Source organism: Pseudopipra pipra, chromosome 8 (assembly GCF_036250125.1).
Source record: "Pseudopipra pipra isolate bDixPip1 chromosome 8, bDixPip1.hap1, whole genome shotgun sequence".
Taxonomy (NCBI): Eukaryota; Metazoa; Chordata; class Aves; order Passeriformes; family Pipridae; genus Pseudopipra; species Pseudopipra pipra.
The window spans coordinates 15902545-15928959 of record NC_087556.1 but is presented as its reverse complement, the minus strand read 5'-3'; the positions used below and the strand labels follow the sequence as shown (position 1 = coordinate 15928959).

The following is a 26415-nucleotide window of genomic DNA, read 5'->3' as shown; positions in this document are numbered from 1 at the left end:
ATAGCTTCCCCTCCATCATCTGAAAACTTGGACAGAAGTGTGTGACCCTCTCCTCAAGTCAAAAGCCTCACACAGCCCGTAATTCAACTCTCGCAATTACAGGTGGCCCTGAAATAGATTAAATATCTTGCTACCCATCTTCAAAAGTACTCTTATTTGATTTCAGCTTTTTTTGTACTGACAACTGGAAAACATGGATGGTTATCTAAGTACTGCTCATGAGATCTAGTACTATCTCCCTGATGTTAGCCATCTGGGTTCTACTTGGGTCATATAATCTCTCCATTTATTAGCAGAACAATTCCAGATGATTCAAGAGTTTTTAAAAATACTAAATTAAAGGATGTCTCTGATAGGCCCAATGATGAGATCACCACTAATTCTGAAATAACAAAAGCTTATGCCATGGTTTTGAGTCATCTGATGCTGGCAATAACGAAGTATAAATGACATTGTGCTTTTTGGACATATAGAAAAAGGTCTTCTGGCACTTTAGAGAGAGGTTATGACAAAGAGTGCTCAATCTGGATGAGCCTGAAAACTGGATTCGAAGTGGTCATACAACAAAACATCAGTGAAAACAGCATTTTTCACGGCTTTTGGCACGTTTATCTAATGCTAAGAAGTTAAATAAATATGATGGATATTTGCTGAGTTCCTCCTTGCCAACATAGGCTGTAAGTGAAGATGGCCCCACTTGCTTGAATCTACTCCCTCCCTGAAGCACTAGATACAGACGCTGCAGCTACTACTCCCCTTTTAACTATTTCCAGAGTAATGTACGTTCTACTAAATTCACTTGTTTTTACCTTTCCCTGAAATAGTACTGACAAATAAAAATACTTCCTTGCAAATTAAGGAGTCAAGGAGGGGGAGAATAGCAGACACAGCAGGCACTTTCCACCAATGTATGTAATGCAGATGAAATAAAAGGTAAGCACATTTCACAAAAAGGCCTCAAGCAAATGTAATTTTCCATTTGATCCCAAAAAAACTACTTCTAGCACAGACAAACTACCTAGAGCTTCAAAACAGCCAAGTCAACATCGGGTGCAAAAGGAAAAGGTCATTTACAAATCAAGATCTCCTTTTAAAAACATTTTTGAAAGGACTTTCATGCCTTTGTTTTCCTTCTTTTGCCTATGTTTCTCTTCCAATCCTCAACACCTTGCATAATAAGTTTGTTCTTTAATATGAAAAAAATTTATACAGCAACTTTTTCCTCTGATTGTCGCTGACAGAGGTAGAAGACGACTGACTTGCTGTTTGTTTTTTTAAATCCATCAACAAAGCCTGTGACTGCCCCAGCTTTCTGCTCTGGACCATCTGATGCCCACTCCACCACCAGCCCTCCTTCCGTCCACAAGGGCAGGTGGCTCCCAGCCAGCCCTGCACAGCCCTCAGAAAGGAAGCTCACACAAGTCACTGGTCAGCAGGCAGTGACACCAATGTTTCCTGCATCCTACACTTCTTGCTCAATCTGTATGCTGACTATTCCAAATAAAGAACTTCAACAAAGTTATAAAAGAGGCAGACCCATCAAAACTTGCACTCAGGTTGTCAGCAGCAGTGTTACAATAAGGGGGCCTTGTAACACTGCAGAGGTAAAGCACTTTTTTTAGCACAGTGATCAACTTACTGTTAACTTCTTTGGTCTCTTCAATGTGAAGATGTGGATTTTAAGTAGGTAATATGGAAAAATGGGTCTGCTTTAATTATAGTGCCTAGTGAACCATTGATCACACAGATATTTTTTTAAGGACTGCTTAAGAATGAAGTACCAAACCACTGGGCTGCTCAGCTACATCACCAAGTGCAAAACAAACAGGATTAATGTAACAAAAGATACTCAGATCTACAGAAAATATACCAACCCCGCTAAGAGACCCCAAATTTAAATACCTACATACATAAATTATAAATGGAGCAATTCTCCTGAAAAATAACATAGAATTCACAATGTGGAAAACAATAATGAAAAGTGGTAGTCTTTTCACTTCTAAAGGAAACTTCAAGAAGTGTAACTACTGCAATGACTTTGTGGTAACATGCCACTGGGATAAATAGGGAGTCATACCTGTCTGAACTACTGCTTCAGTCTCAAGTCTAAAAGGCTTTCCTCACATTCACTCACAATAACTTGTTTTGTCCAAAGAGTTTGCACATTAGCTATTATGTTAGAATATATTTTGTAGTTGAACACGTCTTTGCAGTCAATACAAACTCAAGGTGTTCAGTGATTTGGGTTGTGAGGACATGGAGATGGATTAAAAGAGGGATCTGACCAACATTTTTCCTATCACCCGTGGGATCTGCTGCTCCCACAGTGGATTCCTGACTGTTGCCTTGCTCTACGTTTCTTGGCCCAAATAAAAAAAACACCTGTGCCACTGCATGTTATTCTTGCAGGCTTTTTTCCTAAAGAAGCAGGGTAGAAAAAGAGGCTGGCTTGATAAGGTAAAAGAAAATACCCCATATGGACAAGATGAGTGCAAAAGGAAATTGCTGACTCATAAGTGCTATATTAAGCTGTTTCACAGAATCTCCCACCCTCACCCTCTCCACTTCCTTTTTCCTTAAAAGTGCTTAGATTTATTTTTCTCCCTGTATGCTAGCAAAGCCTCACTACCCTTTAGGTCAATACTAATGCTACTGTCACAGAAGAGAAGACTAAGGGACAAAACACAGGAAGTAGTTCAAGGCATGACTTTTTTTCCCCACTCATTATTCCCCAAAGACAATGAAAAAAGTCCTAGCAAACACAGCAAGCTCAGCTCCCGAGATCTAGTATCTCAAGGCTGCAAATTGCACATACCACTATTTAACACCAACAAGGAGTAATACAAAAACAACGCTTGCTCACATTGGTGGGTTCCAAAAGTTCAATTAATACCAGATAGAAAATAATCCTAAATCGGTAGCATGCTTTCTTCCTTACAGCAATTACAATAAAACATGTACAGATGGTAGAATTAAAAGAATAAGTTTCAGAAAATTAAATTTTTCTTGTGTATTTTTATGATCCATGCAAGTTAAAAATTGTTTTATTTAAGGAAGACACATTAAAGTTGTTCAAGCAAAATTAATTTTGATACATTCTATCTTATGAGTGTTTGTCCTCACAGCCTTCTCAATGTGGTGTTGTATATCCACACACATGCCTCTGTGTCTCTCTCCTCCTGTCTACAATTCCAATGTTAAAGCAAAATCCTAAATGACAAACGCCACTACACAATCATCCCACTGGTATCACGTGGGCAGAGCTATCACCTGATATGCCACAAGGGCATCTTGAGCTATCTGTAAGTTACAGCAACTCTAGGTGGTTATTCTCAGTGTGGAAGAATCACAGAACGAAACCAGCATTGCTAAAAGATATTCTCTGACAGCCAGGTCTTCAGATTCAGAGACGCGGATTCCATCCAAGGCACAAGAAGGTGCTACAAAGCTTTGTATCTACTTCTGCTACTTGTATCTTAGCTATTTCATCTTTGTTTCTGCTCCAAAACCTGTCTCTCCCACCTAACCTGTTATAATCTAACCTTCTCATGTTCCTCAAGCCACATTTGCCCGTCCTTGCTGGTCATCTGTCAATTCCCTGTCTAATGTTTCCCCTTTGGCAACACAAGCTGACTGATGCAGTACCCTCCTGATGCAATATTTTCCATTTCATTAGCACCTAAAAACCTCCTAGCAACTCAGCAAGTCCACCATTTCCACGAACCCCATTAATTTCCTAGAATCAGACACCTTTTGCCAACAGTTACAGCCTTCATTTCCCACCACTCAGAAGCTTCAGCTCCCGTCTCCTGTAACGATCCCTCTGTACATTGGCCTGCTCCAGCTCACAACCCGGGGCGCCACAGGACAGGAGCTTCCTCCTCTTCCCTCTATACAGAAACTGTAGAGTCCAGCCTACAGGACAGGTTCTCAGTTCTGGTGCAGTTCCAGTGCTGACCATATCCAATGGGCAGGGACCTGCAATTCAGGGCAGACATCAGGGCCAGCCCCAGGATAATGCATGGTCAGTGGGGGTGGCATCTTCAGAATTTCTAACCAGCCCTACAAAGCCTTAAGCATGCTAAAGCTACAACTACTCCCTTGACAGCATTATCTCTCAGTTAATTCTCATGGGAACATAAAAGGGTATTCTAAGCAGGTATTTTATATATTTCATACATACACGTCTACTCTGTTTGATAGTCAAAACCACAGTAACAGATATTCATGTTCACTGTAGTTCATATTCACTTCACTATCTACAGTAGCGAAAAAGATCCCAACCTCATTCTCTAGAGTAGACACAAACCTGCTACATTGCATAGTTAAGTTACCAATTCTCATAATTTTTATCCACCTACTAAAAAAAGAAAAGTGATACTACTTTTCTGTTGAAAAGAGAATTAAGGTGTGGTGGTAAAGACTAAAACTACAGTAAAAGATGCTGTAATCATTGCACGTACTATCCCACAAAAAGACGAAAATTGTGTGACAAAGTGCATTTACAAATGCTTTAAATACTGTTATCTTCTGCTCAAAAGAAAGCTGGAAGTTTTCCAAGGCAAAGGTAATGTGTGTATACTTTGAAAACATACAGTGTAAATATTTATCATTACTTACTTGCTGGAAAAAAAGAAAAAAATGAAGCAAAGTACAAAACCCAAAGAGAATCTCATTTTCTCTTTTTCCAATTTGCACACCTGTGTTGGGAGAGTCTTTTGATAAAGCCAGTGGCCAACCAGCACATGCTATTTCAATGTGATGAGCAGCTGATGTGGTGTGATAACAACAGCTCAGAAGGCTGGGAAATAGTACTTGGTGAAAATCAATAGAATCTATTAGGAGTGGAATCTTCACAGGACTTCGGATGTTCAGACATCACAGATCTCTCTATGCAATGAACATTCCTGAGATAAAGCTGCTCTTTAGAAGAAATAAGTCACATCGTGCAAAGCACAGCTTGTACAAAGTCATATAATGAACAGAACTTTTAAGCAGAAATAAATTGCTTTAGAAAATGTAGCTTTTTACTGGAACTGGCTTTTGGGTCTCCTGACAGCTGACATCTTTCTCCAAAGAAACACAGCAGAATGTCCAATATCTGTAAACTACTTTAGATCTCATAGTAACAGAAGAAAAACAGTACACTGACTGTTTGAATAGTGCAATCAGGAAGCACTCTTACAGAAATTGCCACGTCAGATATCACAACTGGGTGGCAACTGGTTTGTAATCTCTGGCATGGGGCCTTCCAGTTCCAGAACCATCATTCAGAAAAACAGCAGCTGGCACAAAAGGATTAGAAACATCAATATTGACTTAAGTTACATTCCGGTGTCAAAATTTTAAAACCATATATGAAATTTCCAGACTGCTGGGCTTTGAGGGGGTGGAGGGGGGCGTGGAAGGCAATGCTGGCTTTCCAAAGAGGTTTCTGATCTCCTGTAAAATACAAACTGGTAATGCCATAAAAGCCAATATCCCAGTAAGAATGAAAGTCTCCTACTGTATGTGCCCTGAACCTCACCATACACAGCCTCCCTTTCTCACAAACCATCGAGTGCAAACAGTCAGGAGGAATGGGGCTTACCTCAAATTGTTAAGAGGTTGACACACTTCACTGGTTAGAAGCAGAAGAATATGGTAGAGGTAATCTTATGACTGCTTGGCTCTTGGAAGGGCCAGGGGGCTCTGATGAATGTATTTATTGCTGTAATCTCGAGCCAAACGCCTAAGGGTGACTGCTATTTCAAATCCTCTAAAGCCTACAAAAACAGATAATCCATTGTTTAAAGATTTTAACTAAAAAAGACCAAGGTTGCAAAGCCTCAGGCAGAAAGAACAATGAAACACTAGACAGGAGAGCACTCTGCATTAGTTTGCTGCCCACATACTGCTGTGCTTTGCACTATACAAGAAACAGCAGCAATCAGACCTTTGTGTTGAGAAAGAGCTTTTACTGAAGAGAGAAGAGAAAGGGGATTCCTCTGCCCTGTCTCATAGCTACCTGCTCCCAGATGCACTATACACCAAAGGTCTTAAGCCTTAGCAATGATTAGTTATGCCCAACATAAGCTACATTAAATGGCACAGAGTTTTTAAAGCACTTGGCACTGCAATTAAGGCCCCTTTAATAAAATGCCTCAAGCTCAATACTTATATATTGCAGCATTCAAAAAAAATCAGTAGTAATTTACAACATGTGCAGTTAGTACATTTAAAGCATGACTATGCTGTGCTGCAGCTATTGCTGTAATGGCAATGCTGACCTCGGGCAAGAAGCTTGCCAAGCTGAAAAAAAAAAATGCACACTATGACTTGCACCCCAGGAGAGACACAACATATCTGGGCAACTGTGACAGAGGAAGAACTATTGCACTCACTGCTCTCATGTACTGCTTTCTAGAATTTGCTATTTCCAAACCCAATAAAAATCAGCAAACATTTCAAAGAATTTTTGTGTGACACTTCCTCATCCCTGTATAAGATGCTCTTGGGTGACAGTGATAGGACAAAGTGTCTTCTGCACCAGTACTAACAACTCAAAGCTAGATTCAGATCTGTACTAGTCAAAACTAATTTACACTTTTTTCTTGTATTCCCCACTGATCTCCATTTCTGCAGCCCCAGTGGAGCCGGCCTTAGAGGTAGAAAAAAGGGATAAGAAGTCTCCTCACATTCACAGGATGGGTTTCACTGCAGTACTCAGCTTGTTCCCATAACTTCACACGAAAAAAATAAAATTTCTTCCTGAATCTCATTCCTTTTCCTTCAAGACAGATGGAATCAAGCTAGATAAGATTTTCTAACAAGTATTACCTAAGGATGATTAATTTTAGGAAATTTAAATTTTAACAGTTGTGTGTTATATCCTAATGTCTGTGCATACAAGGTCAGTCCCATTTCATTTGGCTCACAGGTCCCTCATTCTGGCTATCACAAAAGTCCTGGCATTTGTGCTCACAAGCCTTGCAACCACCTCCCCACCTTTGTCAGCAGTTTCACAACTACACTGTGGTACATGGTACAGGTACCTTTACCTGTGGTAAAAGGTCACAACTGAAAATGAGGATGGAACTCCATACAGCCCTTGGAAAAGTTACAATATCCCAACAGAAAGCTGGTAGCAGAGGTTGTATAACACCAGTGCCAAGGAATTGTGAAGACAGGACAAAATGAGTAGAGCTCTCAACACTCATTTTCAAGCTTGGTGTCCTCAGTCCCATCCTGACAGATCAAGCATGAGGTTCTGAAATCACTAACCCATGAAGGCCAAACAACATCCCTATCCAACGCTTTCTCCAGAGGAAGCCTAATGACAGGGGGAAAAACAGCACCTTGCATTTGTGGCTTTACACCCTTCATCTGTATGAAGATGCATTTGGGGACTTTTTTTTAGGTTGGCTCATTTTTAAAAGTACCCAATACAGACTTTAAGACCAAACAGTTTACAGACATATCCTTTAAGAACAGCCTTGCTTCCAGTGCAGACACTGTATAAATTTCCACTGCCTTGTCTTTCAGCACTGCCTGTAGCTGATCGTCACCCTTGCACAGGATGCATTTCAGGAAGATGTAATTGCAGGAAGGGCCTGAGCACTCACAACAATTTCAGTTCCTAAAGAGCTGTCCAGAATCGTATCATGGGTCAGACTGTTGGTGCCAGGGTGCTAAGAAAAGATGTTGAGGAAAACACAGAAACATTTCTTGTTTGTTTTGGTTTCTTTTAACAAGATAGGGAAAAAAAACCCAAAACCAAGAACCATTCCATAAAAATGTAACTACTTTTCTGACATAATTTGTCACGTCTTTTTGGTAAATTGCACAGGAACATAAAGATAATACAGCACTGCTTATCAGAGACCTGCATTTTTCCTGTGACCCCAGGGTTGGTCTGCACCTTGATCAAAGCAACTGCTTCACTCTTCCCCTAGAGGCATCTTCTTCACAAACTATATCACTACTATTTCTTCAATCTTTCCCCTTATGAGAAATCAGCTCTATAAAAACTAATCCAGTTTCCAATTAAAAGTGGAAAAGAACAGGCAGCAATGAAGGACTGCAGTTATTGGGCTCTCAGTCTGCTGGGCATGCAGCTTGGCTCTCACCAGGTTGCTTGTGCATCATTTTAGAGTTTCCCATGACCACTGCTAGTTAAGTCTAATCTAGATAAATCTAACATTTAAAAAGTTTGCAGGACTGATGCAAAGGGTCTCGTGAAATCGTACTTCTAAGGTGATCATCTGGCATGATCATCTTAGATCATGAGACCACCTCAGAGGAGAGGTGGTCATACCTCTCCTCTGAAGAGAGCAGCCCTGGAATACCATCAGCTCATCCTATCCCCAAGACACTCTGTGGTGTCCCAGTATAAAAGCATTTGAGCCTGACTGGGTTTCTTAGTGATCAACTGAAAAGTAACATTTTCTCTTTTGGAGAAGGACAACAGCAAAAAAGGGGGGTTGTTTTGTTCTGTTATTTTAATTTCCACATCAGTTTCCTGGTCCTCCTTGCTGAGTGGTTGTGCCAGTACTAAGAAGGGTCACTATAGGATTGGATTGCTTTCCTCACTGGTAGTATCAGCAAACCAAGAAGAGTATGTTCAAAGGACATCTTCACCGTACTTCCATTCAGTAATCGGAAAATGCTAGGACTAACAAAAATAAGATAATTATACAATAGCTCTACAACACACAAGAGAATTAACTATAACCACCTCAGAGAAACATTATGTTCAACACCAACTGCAATTATGACAATCCCTGAATACTAGTTTGTTCTTAACCTGCCCACAGACACAACACAAGACCAAAAGGGAGTTTTGAGCTCTGCCTGCTACCACAGGCACTGCACCATCGTGTGTGGTTAGTGAGGAATTTGTATTTAAAAGTAGTGTTGGGAAAGGCAAACATCAATATTTTGTTTGAGGCAAAGCAAGTTTTCCTGCAGAAAGCTCTGTGTTTATATGGACTTGGGCCATGGAAACATACTCCGTTCCACGCACAGTTACAGGATACTAAAATATAGATGCAAACACATGATAAAAGCACATTTTCTTGGTAGCCTTGAGTCAGGAAAGCAGACTTATTCACATCGTGCTTTGATACAAGCGACCAGATCTGAAACAGGAACATAAAGGAAGGATAAGGATGGAAGTCTGCAGACAAAACTAAATCAGGAGACAGTGACAGATCTCTGCTTATGAGGAAGATGATTATGACTCAGCCATACGTAAAGCGCATGCATTTTGAGCTTAAGTATCACTGAGTGAATCCAAACATTTAATTAAAAATTAATAAAACCAACAAAATTACAAGTAACAAATTAAAATACATTATTTGTAACTGAAATGGAGGCAGGGGAAAGACTGATGTTTCACAGGTGGTCTGGACAACAGATCAGACATGAAGACAGGTTTCAACACCAAAAGGAATCTTCGCGGCTGCTGGACTGGGCCAGGATCCCACTTCATCCCACTGAAAAAGCAGACTTAACACTGCAAGAGCTCACATCATTCACAGAGCTGATGAAACAGGGAGCTGCAGCAGTCCTCATGCACAGACACTGTGTGGTGATTGATGCAGTGTCTACACTATTTTCTGTCTGCTCTTTTTAATAGCTCTGCAGCCCTCAGTAACTGGAAGGACAAGCAGTTCACCAACAGTAAGGTGACGGTTTTTTCAGTAGTTCCATCACTGAGACAAATGATATCACTTCAAAGACTTCTCTATACTTAAAACAGACCCACACACAGGTGATGACCAGAAGAGAAACAAAAACAAGACATGGGTGATGACAGATGCAAAAGGATGACATTTTAAGGGGTCAGCCAAGATACCAACCTTTTCTCCACTAAAAATTTCTACCTTTAATTAGATTGCACAAGAGTTCCCAGTCTTACTTGCTCCTCATTCATCTTGGACCGTCAAATATGAAGAGGTACTCAAGTTGTTGTGAAATTATGTTATTCACCTCAAGCAGGGATCTACATGCAATGTGCCACTGCGTTGGGACACTCCAAGCCTGATCTTGTTCAAAGTTAAACTTCCAGCAGTGCAAAAGCCAGACTGTGCAGAAGAGAAGCCTGTCTCTTTACAGAAAAAAAAAATCATAGGCCAGTACCTGACATTTGGACATTCTCCTTGCTTCTGGAGGCAACTACAATCTCTGTGGTTAAGGCTTTGAATTGAACAAAGACCTACTCATGGTCTGGTCTGACTTCTCTGGGACAGGTATGGCTGGCCAGGACCACAGAAAAGTCCTGGTTACCAGATACAGCAGACCCCTGGCTGTTGGACAACCCAACGATAAAAGCAAGGGCAAAGACAATCGACAGCTGCGGAGCAATTGGCACTTGGAAAAGCTTTCAGAATAAAGTGGGAGTGGCACAGAATCACTACATCAGCATTAGCTTAAAAAGAAAAAAATTACAGAAAAAGCTCTCTAAATATGGGAAAGGCAGTAAAGATCAGAAGAGACAAAACTGATGTAAATCAATTAATAGTGAAGACATTAAAATGCTATTCTGAAAGCAGTCCAGGATTAGAAGCAAGTTAGTGTCACTCTGCAAGGTGTTCAATTTACCTTCTGCTCAGATACTTATCCTGCTGACATTTTCTACACATGGACTAACATTCTCAGTTTTTAATATATTCAGTGGAAAACCAAAAAAGAACTTCCAAAATGTGATTCACTTCAACAAATGTGGACATCTGCTTCAGAGCAAAATGAACTGCACCCTAACATACCCTTAAACATGAAGGGAACTTACAGTGCTCAGATGTGGACATTGGTGTCCAGTTTAATATCTCCACATGTAGTCAGATGAGTCCAACTCTAACCATCCAAGACATATCTCAACTGACTGTTTCAAAAGCCCTTTCTGACACAAAATTTCCCATGCACTCTAAACCACTGGTAAGGGCTAGAGAGCTAATGCAGAGTTGTACAGTAAGAGGTTCTCAAGACAAAAATAGACATTTATAAACTGTTCTGTGTTTCTTCTAACCTTTCTGAAGTAAATCTCAAGTTTCTCTGCTTTTCTTAATGGAGCTCTACTTGGAGCCTATCACAGCTAAGGCCTATCATCCCACTGTTTCCTTTGAGGAATTAATACCAAAGTGATTGAAAATGTAAGAGTTAAGATCTGTTGAAGAGCTCTAAAAATCCACATGCAAGCTCTGATTATACTTCAGAAGTACTGCCAAGCAAATTAGCATTAATTAGAGACAAGCTTAAAGACCAATAAAATATTAGGCTAATGGAATCATCTGGAACTGTAAACCTAAACATGATCAAAGGCAAACAAGTTGCTCTGTCACATAATCTGATGGTCCTGACATGGGAGCCTCCCAAATTGAACCACTTAGAGGAATGTAATATTCTTGCAGGGTTCCTGATGCAGAATCGAAGGATGTAGGAGACTGGAGAAACAAAGAGAAGAGAAAGGGCAGGGTACTGGGGTTGTATGCTTTCAAATAGAGTGACCAGATGGCATACCAGAACTGCAAAAAGAGATTAAGAAGGGATAAAATTGTCATTTTGCTGTCCCTCTTTCCTCCTTCCTTTCTATATCAGTTATGCCAATCCAGCTCCCAAGCTCATGACTGAAAACAGAGAAAAAACATACATGAATAAATAAAAGCAGCAGTGATCTCTATCTCCAGAGAGGGCTACAACTTGTTGGTGTGTCATCTAACACATACAATTTTATGTCCTACTCTCTCCCCCCTTGTGGAAACCTCCCCTGAGGAGGCAACCTGCAAGCCTCTTCATGTGAGCTACAAGAAGGTTGGAGAGCAGAGGACAGACTCTACTGTCTTTTGCTTTACAGAGAATGCCCTAAACAAACTTTTCCGCTAATGCAGACATTTCCAGAGGGGAAAAAAAAGAATTCAGAATAATGCACTGCAGAGTTGAGAGGGAACAGATCAGGCTAGTGCAGTACAACTGTACTTGTATCCCACCAAAACTCTAGATCACACTCCCTTATTTCCATCACACACTCAAAACATGAGACGAAGTGCTGTAGATGGTAAGTGTGGTGTGACACATGCAGAGCACAGGGACCAGCACCAGGATCTGCACAAGCCCCCCCGTACACTGAGCAGAGGACAAAATGCATCTCTCCTTTTTTACCCTCCTTTGATTCTGGGGAAAAAAAAAAAATATTGGCATATAATAGCTGTTAGTTTTAACGCTTAACCACATAATTTGTATTTAATGACAAATATTACATTCACTTAATGGAAAGAAAGAGTACCTTATTTTAGGCTAAGTTAAGGCATTAACATTTCAGCCTGAGAGAAGCTGCAAATACTGCTGATGTTCCACGTTTGCAATCCCAGCAGGAAGAACAGCTGCAGTTACACACAGCTACAAACACACTTGGAAGAGACAGGTATTTCTGAACATCTTGGTGTTGCTAGTACATAAGCAAGTGCTGCATGGAGCTGTCCGTTCTTATTTTGCAGTATTCATTTTACTTGACAAATTCAAAAGCAGGCTGAGTCCATAGAGAGAGAGAACTCGTGACCATCCCTCTCCTTGTTGGAGAGTTTGGGCAGCTTTAAAAAACAGCAATTCCCACTTCTTTGAAAACAGATCTTGTGACACTGCCCAATGAAAGCCACAAATATTTTGAGAAGGTCCAAACTGCATTCACAATCTTATCAACCCCCTCACATTTGCTGCTAAATCAGTTAGCTTACTAAAAATATCAGCAGGCATGAATGTGATGGAGGATATCTTCCTGGTGCAGAAGATTAATTCATCACTCATGTCTAGAGATTTCTACTGCATTTTTAATAGGGTACATATGGATTCAGTCTAGTGATCTATATCACTTCCTTTCTGGATATGTGTCTGTATTGAAAAACAGTCCCCAAACAGCAATTGCCAGAGGCCCAAGACCTTCGAACACTGCTAGGCAGAAAGAAAAGGTACAGCTCTGATCTGTTACTCCAGTAAATCATTCAGTGGCAATTTAAGACATAACTGTGCTCCACAGCTCTACTGGATTAGATTCGTGCCTCCAGAGCAGGATCAGTAAAGCAGAAAGTCTGTCTGCACCGTCACTGCTGCACCACACAGCCTGGAATCTCAGTCAGTGGCTGAAGAAGAGGAACATAGTTCCTTGTGACTTTGCTGGAGTGGGAAAATTGCCAGTGTAAGGGCAGGGGGCACAGCTCAAAAAAAAGAGAAACAAAACCCAGCCTTTGAGACTTTCAGAGCTGATGTCAGAGCACCCGGAGCACAGGCGGAGCTGCACCAGCGCACGGTGCCTGCAGACTGTGCCGCTACAGGCCAGAGGTGAAGTGCCTCAGCACAGCCATAATGAAACTCAGGGCTTCACCTCTTTGCATTATGTTCAATTAACCAAAGCAACTGCGTTCACCAAAGTCACAGTGAATTTTCTAAAGACAGGTAATGTTGGCCTGGGCCTTCTAAAAATACGCTCCCAGCACTAGCCTTCTACCAGTCCTGTACTGCTCAAAGCCTGTCATCAGACAGCAGCAGCAACTTGGATGTACTCGTATTCAATCAGAGTCTAGAAAGACAGCCAGAAAGGAAAAAATTGAACTCAAAGACCCTTGAATCAGCAACAGCTACAAAAAGAATAGAGAAGCATGGAGAGCAAACAGGAGCATTCACCCCAATTATTTCCAGAATCCAGGACAGACATGGCACTCTCGCCCAGCGCCACAACCACCATCTGCCTGTGCTGCTGCTGCACCACTGCTGTCTTACACCCACAAACTCCACTGCAGCTGCCTGTTGAGCTGGAAATTTGATAAACTGCAAAGGATGCTGACAGCCAGAGGCTGCTCCGTTCTCTATAAAATATCCTGTAATAAATTACATTACAGACTGGGGAAAAGGATTTGGAAGAGCGAGAATTAAAACACAACCTTATGAGAGCTAAATGAGACCAATTAAAGGAGATTTGCTACAAGTGCTAAGGGATTTTGACCTGAGCTGTAATCAGGGATAGATATGCATTCCTTTAAAAGAGGGAAATGAGCAAGAGATCATGTGTAAACAACTCTGCCAATTAAAACGAAATGGATTATCTTATCTGTGCAGCTTTGCTCAGAGAATCACCGCATATTCCAGATATACCACAAAGAGATCTGAGACAGTCATTCAATCCTCTGAAACAAGGCTCAGTGATGAGGAGATAGGCTGTGGTTCAGGCCTCAGCTGCATTTTATTTCTTCCACACCCCCCTTTTTTTTTTTTAAGAAATCGTGAAATAATAAAATAAAATACAAAACTAGGCTCAGGCTTTTTCACCAGGCCACCTACATGAATTCTGACACAGATCAACCTGAAGGTTAAGCATCACAACAGTAAAACGTGCCTTATGCAAAAACCATGCAGCAAATCCCACCATCACTGCACTACCAGATACTGCTGGCAAACACTGAGCTTGCCCATGCACACGCTCATGTCCTGGTAAACAATCACACATAATATTCAATACCTTAAAATAGTGACTCTCAATTTTTCTGTATCACAATCCTATTTTGCTGCCAGATGCCCCAAAACCCCTCTCCCCATGGGCAGCAATACTGGAGGGCAAGATTGGTCCCACTCTCCATTCTAAACCCCAGTCTGAGAACCCACACACATGAGCAAAAGTCATTTCTGCAACCGGAACGAAAACTTTGACATGGACAGATGTACCACTGCTCTTGCTCTGTGTCCTTGCTCTTAGCTCATTCTGCTGCACTTTTTTTGAAAATTCCATTTCTTCTTCATTCAAAATCACATATACATGCAAAAAAGTAGTTTTACAAGGCCTGAAGAAACAGTAAACAGAGGAAGAAAAGACCCATTAGGAAACCATGTTCAAGGAGCAACAAGAAAAACAGTACCATGGACTTAGAAGGCAGCAAAAAACTAAAAGGGAAGAACGAACAAAAAGAAGAATTTGGGATGAGAAAGAAAAATGTAAGAAAGCAGCAAGTGGACAAGACAACTTGTAAGAGATATATACTTGTTCACAGTTGCTGACAGCAGAAAATTTTTAGAACATTTTGTGCTGGTTGCCAGATTTGAGCACAGTTTTTCCACTGGCTCAAAACTGGTCTAGTGGAGTCAGCCTGCTTTTGGAACCAGACTAGCTCTTAACACACCACAATCACATCTGTGCAGCGTGAAGTACAAACTAAAGTGCCTATGTCCAATCTTCCAGCAGTTGGATCAGTGATCTCAGTGCCATGAAAACAGCTGCACTGAGAAACCCAATAAAGAAACACTGCACAAACCCACCGTGGACGGAGCCCCTCAGGTGCCTCCATGCAGCAGCTGTACAGGGCTTGGTTCTGGGATCACTAACTGCTGTAGGTGCAGAGCCAGCTCACATGGGCAACGTGAGCATGTGTGGGCACCCACACCGATAAACTCTTGGGGCTGATGCTGAGCATCTAATCTTTTCTCTTAGGGCTCTTAGAGTGTTTTTGTACAAAGTGTCCCGCCATATCGATGCTACCTAGATTCTCCCACCATGAAAATTTCCCAGCCCAATTACCACAGATAATTGACTGCACTTAACCTGAAAAATTAATCAGAAGTTTCTAGTTTACCTCTTTGCTACAAAGGGCAAGGTTACACTTCCTAATGAGAAATGCACGTACAATTAACAACTCTGAATACTTCTTTGGCAAGACCAGTCACAAAGAATCCCAGTGTGGACTAGTGTAACTTGTGGCTGAATTCAGATATGTGACATTTGCCCACTTCTAATTCAGGCAACACAGAGTTTATTCACTCTTGCTTAAGCAAACAGGGGTGTCTCGTGCTTTATTTATCGCTTTACCACTGCAAAAACATTTTAATGACTAAATGATGGTAAATGCTATACGAACGATTCCTCATGCTCCATCAGCTTTCCCTACGTAACACAGTTTTTGTTGTGTCTTCGTGGTACCGCAACTGTACCCGCGGCTGGCCTGCACTGAAGGCAGCCCCCAGCCAGCCGCCTGTGCACACGGGCAGTACAGCCGCACCAGGGGACAGGAGCATCCCCTGCCCCGCTGCACGGCGACTTGTTCAGCGCCGGTCCCGCCGTACCAAGCACCCTCACCGCCCGCAACACGGCGCCGCGGGGTAAACAAAGCCGGAGCGAGGCCGGGAGCGCAGCCCCGGCCCAGGACCGCGCTCCCCGCCGGCAGCCGGAGCACGGGGGGCTCCGAGGGGCGGCAGCCGCGATGGGGCAGGAGCTGCCGCTCCGGGCCGTGCGCCGGGGGCTCTGCGCCCGCCAAGAGCAGCCGGGCAGGGCTGCGAAACCTCCGGCCCCGGGCACCGCCGGCACACGGGGCACCGCGTCGGGGCGCGGGCCGCCCGTGTGGGCTCTCGGCGGGACGCCCCGGTCGCACAGGTGGCTGCGGGGCGGGCGGCGCCTCCGGGGCGGGGGGGCAGCGCCCTCCGTGCCTCCTGCGCCGGCTCGGCCCCTCGCCGCCCCCCGCGGCCCGGCCGCCCCTCGCAAACACCCCCCGCCCGGGACCGCCGCCCCCCGGCCGGCACAACTTCCCCCGGCCCCGCCGGCGCCGCTCGCTCTGCTCTGCCCCGCCGCCCTCCGAGCCGGCCCCGGCCGGGCCGCGCCGCCACCACCGCGCTGCCCTCCTCCTCCACCTCACCTGCCGCAGAGAGGCCCCGCCGGGCGGGCAGGTCTCGGCTCCCAAAGGGAGGCAGGGCGGGCGTCCCCCGGCGCGGCGAGCAGCGCTCAGGCCGGTCGCGGCCCGCCGGCTCCCGGGCGCTGCGCGTCCCTCCGGCCGCTGGGGGAGCCGCCGCCGCGCGGCGCGGCCGCCATCTTCCGCGGGGCGGGAGCGGGGCGGGGCCGCCGGGAGGCACCGCGGGCTGGGCCCGGAGCGGGTCCCGCCGCTCCGGCCGGGGCGGCCGCGCCCCACACCCGAACACGTGGCGAGGGGTTCGTGCAGCCACCGCCGGGCTGCGGGAGGGAGCGGCGGCACCGCCGCGGCCCGGGCTGCGGGGAATGGCTGCGGCCGCCGCGCTCCCGGCGGCGCGGAAGGCGTGGGATGTCCAGGAAAACTGTAGGAAGGAATTGACACCGCTGTGACATCGCCGGCAGCAGCCTCCCGAGAAACACAAACACGCACGCTGCAATTTGCTGCTTTAGAAAGGTGGAGGAAATTGTAGTAGGAAGCCAGAATGGGATGTGAAGCCACATCACAGGATCGTTTATTCTCAGCGGAGGACAGAGAGGTGGAGGGCAGTCTGGGAGTGCTGTTACACGGCCCTGCTTTTGGATCTGCTGTGCACCACACTTTGGAGAGCCAACATTTGGGACAAGTTAGCACGACTGGGACCTGGAGCGGTCAAAAGCGACAGAAGAGGAGCAAGCAAAGGGAAGCAGGTGCTCAGGGAATAAGGCCTCACGTTGGCAAAGTGCTTCTTCACAGCCCGCTGTCAGAGGATTGCTGGCACGCTGTGAGTCACTCAGGAAACCTTCAACAAAGCAACACAAGAGGTGGATTTGCTGCACGGGAACCTGCTGCTCTATTGAAAAGCTGAAAAAGCTTGAAAGTCGTGGCTTTCAGACACGTTTACACAGGGCTTTTCATCTTCAGCCTGATCGGTTTGCACCTGAAGCAGTGACCATGCTTTTGCAAGCCTGTTAAGCCCACGTTAGCAGGTGAATCAAATAACGCAGGAAAAGCAGACAAAGCTATGAGCACTCATATCCTGGTGCACTTCAAAAGTCTGTTCTGCCTCTGGCTGACAGAACTCCCACCTCAGCAGAGGCTGATGAGGCAGCTGCTCCCACCACCTGCAGTCGCATCACACGGGCCTGTGCTGCCAAAACACCCAGCAGCACATATTTGAACACGTGATTGCATTTCTGTTGAATTAATCCAAACACGTGCTGCAGCGCTCACATCAGATTAATATCATCTGCCTGCCTGCAGCCATCCCAAAGCTAGTGTGGCAGCAACAGGTGATCCCAATCTACCAGACCTTGCACTTTCCAAAACAGCTGAGCAAATCTGAGCCAACAGAGGGAATATGTGGCAGATCAGCACCTCGTGTCATGTGTTTGTAGCATTTATGATCCAGTACTACATTCTGTGAAACTGGATTTAGCATTTCAAAGTACAGCTTGATATTCTACTAAAAAAAAATTATTTTTTTAGTAGTTCCTGTATCTGTCCCAGTCTCATAAAATCTCAGTTACACCGAGGGAGGGGAATCAGTGACAGGAGTTTATGTTGTACACTATAGTACTCTATACAGGTGCAACAATATCAACTTAGAATTCCATTTAAATGTGTAGTGGGAGAAAACACCCCAAAATATGCTCCATCTCTCCAAGTCCCTCCTCAAGCCACCAGAGAAGAATTCTCTTGCATTTCACCACAAAACAACTCTGTCCTCGCTGTCTCTCCAGTTGCCTCCTACGTAGCTTCCTCTACTCACTTTGCAAGACACCCTTAACTCCATCTTGCATCTCCGTTCTCTTCCCCACACCAGCCTCCTCACACTCCAAAAACCACTCAGTGCTCAGCTTTATAACTCCCATCTTCCAGGCTATCATATTGCTCCCTGCCTATCTCACTTAGCTGGTGCTATCCCTGGTAACATTGCATTTCTCTGAAGCAACTTCTCCTTCTTAAGGTTACATAAACAAACAGTCTTTCCCTGGATATTCCATTTAATGGGTCAGGAAGCCTGTTTCTTCCAAAAGGGAAAGTTTAAGTAAAACACTATATAAAGATTGAATGTGTTACTGTTTCTGTTGAGGCTCAATAGAGTCTTTGTACCAAATATGGAAGATTTTTACTGATACTGTAAAAGATTAGGTGGTGTTAAAACTTGCTAATTTATTTAATATTTAAAACAATTTTAGCATTAATACTATTTTGGAATGAACAAGGCTGAAATCTGTTTACAATTCTTAGAAATATTTAAGACAATCTATACCAACTTTGGGCCTTTTTTATACAAGAAAAAATATGCTAAATCTAAAGGAATGAATTTCAAATGTCACATTAGTAGAACAAATATTTTTTTATGTAAGTATGTACTTTTTCAGTTTATTTTGAACTTCTGAACACATAAGAAGAAACAAACAAATAAATGCTTTCTGGAACAGGAACAATCATGAAGCAGTAGCACTGCTATGACTACTGATATAACCTATAGGATGTTCTTCCAATGTAAACAAGGCTTCTGAAGCACAGCCCTGGTGCCGTTTTTGCAGGCTATCCTCTGTTGGTATGAGCATTACACTTTACCACCGAAACAGGAAGGAGAAATAAACCACACCGAGATGGTATTTCATTGCAAGAACTAGCCAAATCCCAACTCTGCCAACATGCAGTCACATGATGCGTTAACAAAACATTTTCTGTGAATAAATGTCATCCTGCCAATCCATTTATGGATAATTATGGCAATTCTATAAATTGCCACTGACTAGGGACAACCACCTTTCCCTCTCCCTCCATCCACCTGTGCTTTAGAGGACCCTCCTGCAGCACAAGGAACTTTCAGACCGAGATTTTATTGACTTAATTATTTGCATCCTTTCCTTGTAGCCAATCTGTCTTAAAAACCATAAGTGTATGCATTTTTGTTTTCTAATACCTGTTAAGTACATAATAAATTGGCTTAAAATTCTTCAGAATATTACATGCCAACCAGTGAATTCCTATTCCTTACCAGCAGACAGGAATTCCTGCAGGTGAGGAGTTCTCAGGCACTAATAATCTCAAGGGAAAAATTCATAACCCTCCACTCAAGCCACTTTAAGTGCCCCTAAGGACCACCTTTCCCAAGTCTAATAAATTCATACTAAACCCAAATAAACAAGCATTCCAGGTGCATTAGTCTGCAGTCTCAATCCTCTCAAATACTCAGGAAAAAAAAATCATCCATGATGAGTAGCAGCAATACCACCCAGCTGCTCTGCAGCACTGTTCATCAGTCTCTCACAGCGGTTTCTACAGAGGTCAGGCTTATCATCTGCATGGGCAAATGGCAAAGCTGAAGCACAGAGTGCACAAGGCTGAAGCACTGAGCACACAAGTGCCTTACCCTGTAGTCACTCTGCAAAAGCCATAGCAAAACCAAAAACAGATCACAAATCTGATCACTAGTCAAATGCTCTGTCCGTTTGTCTACGTTATCAATTACATGTAAGTAAGAGGTAACAATTTCCATAATAAAATGGAAAGGATATTGACATTCAGGGTCTAGTTCTGCTCATGCTTCTCCGTGCATCTCATGGATACTACAGCATAAAAGCATCCTACCAGACCTCTGTGCCGCTAGCCCAGCGAGTGAGAGCAGACCAATCCTAGTTTAAAAGGAAATCTGATTTGGGCATAAATAAAAGCTACCATCAGTCATAGGTCTCCCACAGAGTAACTCACCTATGTATACAAGCACGTGTGTGCATAAATTGGGAGAGAGGGAACTTTCGAAAACCATGCTCAGACCATTCTCTTTGGTAGGAAAATGGCAAAACTCCATCTAATAGGATGAGCTGATTTTAACCAGCTATGGCATACTGGAAAGTAAGTTTCTAGGAATATCCCTGTTTGATAGCTCAATACTGGAGCTATCACATTGCAGGGAAGTACCATTCCCAAAGCCTGCTGTCAGCTAAAACATAAGAAGAGGTAAAACAGACCCCCTATATATGCTACATAAATATTCTTGACATGAGCATTAGTCTGACTATTGTGCTTTCAGTAAGTGTTTAAATTACTCTTGTCTTGGTTAAAAGAGCTTCTAAGAACATGGGAGATCATCACGAATTTTATGAGTACCTTCCTAGTGCTTATTAGATCATACTGCAACGTTTCTTCAAAGATCATTAGATAGGATTACCTGCTTCAGGAGAGACCTTACCTGATGAATGATGCTGCCTTGCATGTCGGAAACGATAGCAGAACCTCTCTTTGTTGCTGTAATAGCAGGAGCTATCTCTTCTGGGCACGAAGATTGTCTTCTGTCCCAGTGAAACGGGCTGTAAAACTCTTACCTTCTCCCTTTAAACACTAAGGACAATTTTCCTCCTGTTTCATCAGGCAGCAGAAGTAATCATCTCCTTAAGCAGCAGCAACTGACACCTATTTACTAGGTAATTGCTGCAGTTAAAGGGGATTAAGTACACCGAAGTTGCTTTCTGTGATAAGGCAAAGCCACCTCCTCCCACCTGCAGTGCTTCCCAGACACACCTGGGAAAAGCTCAGGGGAGTGGAGGCCAGCCAGGCCTGCCAAACGGGAGACTCAAGTGCTGGCTGGAGCCCCTGAGCCCTCGCTGCAGCCGGTACCAAAACAAGATGTGTGCCCCCAGTGCAACCCCAACAATCACCGTGCCAGACACAAGGCCAGCGGTAGCAGGAGATGCAGAGAAGCACCTGAGCATCTCTGTCCCTGCCGACAGCCTGGCAGCGGCAAGGGCAGCACCTGCAGCAGGCTCACCACTCAGTCAGCTACCCTTTAGAGGGCAGTGTGAGCTTTGATAGGTGGAGAAATAAAAGAAAAATGGCAAAGCAGCAAAGGCCTGAACAGAGTAGAACAAAGCCTACCCAGCAGGGAATAAAAAAAATGCTAATAACAAGAGGCAGTATAAAAACAAAAACAGGCTAAAGCCAACTAACTTTTAACCTGTTGGGAAATGATGCTTATGCTGCTAGACCGGACAAATTTGTACAGTTGAGTGGCTGATCTGTGCCTCTGCAGAAGCATCCCAGTCAGGACACAAAATACGCTAGGTTAGAAATAAATAAGCCACCCAACTTGAGATCAGCAGGTTTACGTCAGGCAAACCTAACGGCAAGAGGGCTTCTCCCACAAGGAGTCTGAAATATTGCTGAGAAAAACAAATAAGGAAGTAACAGCATAGATTTGCCAAGGATCAGGCTATTAGGAACAAAAGCAACATTTCCCTATTATGCCTGGTCTGTCAGGGACACGCCATTAAGTTCATTTTAACAGGGTCTGTTGTCCCTTTGTTTTTAATTCTAGCATTTTTCCCCTCCTTTTAGGTATGGTACCACTTAACTTTTTCTCCTTTTTTAAAATTACATTTTTAAATCACACAGTTAACTCACACACACACACACACAGAAAGCTCTGTAAATTGATTCTTATCCCAGAAGCACCATTGTTACATGGTTTAAGAGAATAATGTGACACTCCAAACTTTACACTGTTTAAATGTTATTTTATTAAATATCTTCAGTTCAAGGTTTCATTGTAACAAAGCTATGAAGGTTCTACCAACATTCAGACCAAACAAACAAACACTAGCTAACTTTAATTATTTCTATATCATGCAAAAATTCTGCATCAAATGCCTTCCATTTCCTGTTTAAAATGTGATATTTATAATATATATTATATAGATGCTTACATTAGCCCCATAAGAGAACATTAAGAATGCTAAAGGTGTACAGCTGTGTTTGATAATGGCCATACCAAGCTAAGGTTCTCATTAACTTAAAAGGAAACAAAACAAACGAAAAAAATCCAAAAGAATTTGTCTCCAAGACTGTGCAAAAACAAAAAACCAACATTTCTGTTCTTTTAAAATTTTCTCTGAAAGATGCATATACTTAATACAGAGGGTTCTTTTTTTTAATTATTAATAATCGTCAGGTAGAGACAAGGAAGATCAGACCAAAAGAAGGCATGCATAATGTTTTGTATTTATCTTTTTTAAATGGCATAATTGTTATCTGTTTGCTCTCTGTGGCTTAAAAAAGTCTGATTAAAATATCAAGGCTTTTCACTTTTCCACTTCACTCACTGGCTTAGTGCTGTTTTAAGAATGTTTTGAAATAATAAAATCTAGTGTTTGCCCCCCATGAGTTCAATCCCCGCACTCCTCCCTGGGATAGTGGAGGGAGGAATAAAAGGGTGTTTGCTTAAACAAACCTGGAAAGGTCTGGATGGTCTTTTCCTTCATCAGGGGTTGGCTCATCTAATCCTGGTATGGGATAGCACCTCTCTAACAAAGAGAGCAGAGTGCTATCTGTTGCAAATTGACAGCTCCGCTTTGTGCAACAGCTTTTATTTTCTGCATTTTGTCGAATAAGGATTAAAATTCCAAATTGTCTTCTTTTCTGTAGTCTGCAAAAAGGTTGCCGATGCTGTCAAGGCAATCATTTTAACTCTCTCTGAAGATCCAAAAACCTGATTAGGGGTAGACAAGTGCAGGTAAAAGCTCATCCCAACTTCTGCAAGTGATGCCTTCCCTTGGTCAAGACAAATCCCATCAGGTCTGCCAGAAAGGCCATTTTCCTCCTGGGGCTAGGCTCCCTCCTTGGTAAGGTCAACAAAACACTTACACATTCCCCACCCGATGAATAAAGGAATTGAAATCCTTTTGCAGCAAAGAAAAGAAAGGAAGATGAATTGGCCCAAAGGACAAACATCAGATCACATGTGCTCATTCCCTTTCCCCTCTGTTTCATGAGGTATTCTCTAACACCCAGAGGTAACACAGGGAGGTGGCCAAGAGTCCTTCAGCTACAGCTTTTGAGGTTCTGATCTGATAGTTTTCTGTGTTACAACATCACTGTAAAAAATAGAAAAATTACCCAAATAAACACTAGGAAACATGACACTTACAAACATCAGATGGGTTAGTGGTGGGGAGAAGCACCTGGCTGGGGCCACTGGCTCCCACTGCTATTTTACTCGGAGACCAAACAAATCAAACAGGAGGCCAGGTAACCCCTTCAATTCTATGGGTGCATATATTTCAGTATAAAAAACACACGCTATTTATGCCTCATATAGGAGTGTATGTGCAAGTTTTCATGAAGAACATAACACTAAGTTTTTTGTCTGCTTCCTAAGGAACACGTGTTCTGCAGCACTGTGGATCCCAACTACGCTACTAGAAAGGAAAAAAATAATAGAAAATCCCATACGTGTACCCTCTTCCTCTAAAATCTCTGCTCTTAATGCAATGCTTTTTTGTTTTGTTTTGTTAAATTAAATAAGCTGGCTTCAAAACTCCATGTTTGGCTGTTTTTAAAACCAGGATCACTAAGGAGCGAACTTCTATTCAAGTTATATTCACTTAAACCCATTTTTTAATCCCTACTTCCATCTTTAGTTTTAAATCAACATCCCATTTTGTTTTATTTCTTAAAAAAAAAAAAAGAAAAGAAAAGAAAAAAAAAAAAGGAAAAAAAAAGTCTGTTTTGGGATCCAGCAGCCGAGCAACCAGCTTTCCATAGTGTTCTTGCTGTGCAGAAATCTAAGAAACAGGCTGAAGTCAGACTGCCAGGCAACAGGAAGAGAAGTGCCTCCTCTCTCTTGAACCCCAGTCTTCACACTGGCTCCTCTGGGGTCTCCTCGCCACCTCTCACCGGCTGAAGTTGCAGCACAGCCCGAACGCGGTGTTAACTCCCACCGTGGTTTGCGGAGCACAGTTCAGCCATCCGCTGCTCAAGCTGCCTCCTTTTTTGCTCTCCCTCTCTCTTCCTCTCTCCTTCACTTTTGCTTTCCCCCTCACTTCATTTCTGAAAGATGTTCCGGTTGCTGCCATTTTCTTAGCCCTGGGGGAAGGGGCATGTTGGATAATCTGTCATTTATTTAGCATTATTCCTGGTTTTTATTATTTTATACAAACAACATGTCTTTTTTTTTTTTTTAGATTTAAAAACACCTTCGTACAGCAGAAACAGACACGATGGATCCATGGAAAACAACAGAAAGGCAGCGCCCGGAGCATCAGATGCATGCAGGGTTTCGTGCATTTGGCTGCTGCCTGTTTGTAATTTGTATTTATTTTTTTAACGTCAAAACAGACATGACCGTTGCTGTCACTCAGGCACTCCAGAGCTGCTTGCTAAGAAGATATTGCCCTCCAGCTGAGTATCTCCACAAGTTGCTGCAGTCAGGAAGAGGCAGTGTCCACCCAGAAAGGAGAGGGGAGAACAGGATGGAAGATGGAAGGAAATAAAGCCAAACATTAGCTGTATACAATTAAAAAACCCCAAGTTTTCTACAGGCTAATTATTTGGTGTAGGTAGAAATCCTTCCTAACATAACACAGATTGAGGCTCGCGAGGAGAGCTCTGAAGAGGCACACACTTTCCCTTCCAGGGGGCTGAGTGTGCCAATGAAAATTAACTACTTGCTAAAATGAATTACGTGCTTCATTGGAGCAGACCTGGGCTCACTATCTAACAGCGACGACCTAGAAGTTGAAGAAGTTTCCTAAGGGGTGCTCAAAGGCTCTGGTCCTAAGGAACAGTTTCTGCCTCACTTCCCATTTACTTTTACCCTGAACTGAAAGATAATTCCATTTTTCTAAGGGTTTAGAAAAATTCTATTTTTCTAAGTCTTCAGTAATTTTGTCTCTGAATGTTCTTAATATTTAAACAAATGTATGAATTTTTCTGTTGTTTTGTGAAGTTGCAGCCCTAGTGACTGCTTTTAGCAAAGGCTCCTCCTAGCTAAGGTTCATAAGCCAAATCACTGGATTTATTTTGATCAGTTTTAAGTCTGGGTTTTTTTCATGCTTGTTTAACATTGTCCTGTCATGAAAGTATAGCCAAAACCTTCTTTCTACCATTTCTTTTGCAAATCTTTCTAGAATCTCTCTTATTAGTCTTCTCCCATCTCGGTTCCTACTTTCTCCTTACACAGAAGTCCTCTGATGAACATCAAACTTCTTTTATGATTGCAGTTTCCTTTTGAGATGACTTACCCAAAACTAAACTCTGCCTTCCAGGTGAGAACAAACCACTGATTTCTACTTAAGCATTCTTATTCACCTCATTCATTCTTCATCTCTAGTTTTCACTGCACATGGGCCAACACTGCTCCAAAATGATTCAGTGCATTCAGATGGGGGCTGCCCACACTGACCCTATTCGTAATTGCATGTGGGTACAGCTCCTTCAGAACTCAGAAATGCATGCAAATACTTTAGCTTCTATTTAGTTTACAGGTTTTTTAAATATTGTTTTAACCAACATTTTGTGGTTTGGAAACAGCTTCTACTCTGCAGTTTTCAGAAACCCTCCAGCACATACTTTTGGAGGGTTTCAGCATTTCAGCAGCCAAGAAACATACCTCTTCTGTAGCAGCTAAGACTTTCCATTCCTAAACTTGCTCAGGACTCCTAGGCATAGCCACTGGGCCATACTGGATCTTTAATTAATAATTTCTTCTGCATCTTTTTTTGGATTAAATCCAGGGCATAAGTCTCCATCAACATTTCTTTGATGAAATCTAATGCAAGTTTTTTTGTTTTGCTGCAAAGGTTTTATCCTTCTCACTGCCTTACTCTCTGGAAATTTGGCTGATTGTCCAGCTCTCTTTAAAGCTTCTCTGCTTCTGGTGCCCCCAACTGGCTTTTGCTTTTCAAATTCCATCTGTGACCTCTGCAGTTTGCTTGTGATAGTTCACATTCCT

General features: G+C 43.0%; 2 protein-coding genes across 28 annotated transcripts in view; both read right to left on the bottom strand.

Annotated features, from left to right (window-relative positions):
- The window catches only part of NDST2 (N-deacetylase and N-sulfotransferase 2), a 130199-nt gene extending 113420 nt beyond the window's left edge, over nt 1–16779 (bottom strand). The window contains exon 1 of the mRNA XM_064663770.1: nt 16644–16779. The gene's annotated coding sequence lies outside the window, so the exon portion shown is untranslated. The remainder of the gene's footprint in view (nt 1–16643) is intronic.
- A 5401-nt stretch (nt 16780–22180) lies between these two features.
- The window catches only part of CAMK2G (calcium/calmodulin dependent protein kinase II gamma), a 118241-nt gene continuing 114006 nt past the window's right edge, over nt 22181–26415 (bottom strand). For all 27 annotated transcript variants that reach the window (XM_064663790.1, XM_064663794.1, XM_064663796.1 and 24 more), the window contains one exon: nt 22181–24883. The gene's annotated coding sequence lies outside the window, so the exon portion shown is untranslated. The remainder of the gene's footprint in view (nt 24884–26415) is intronic.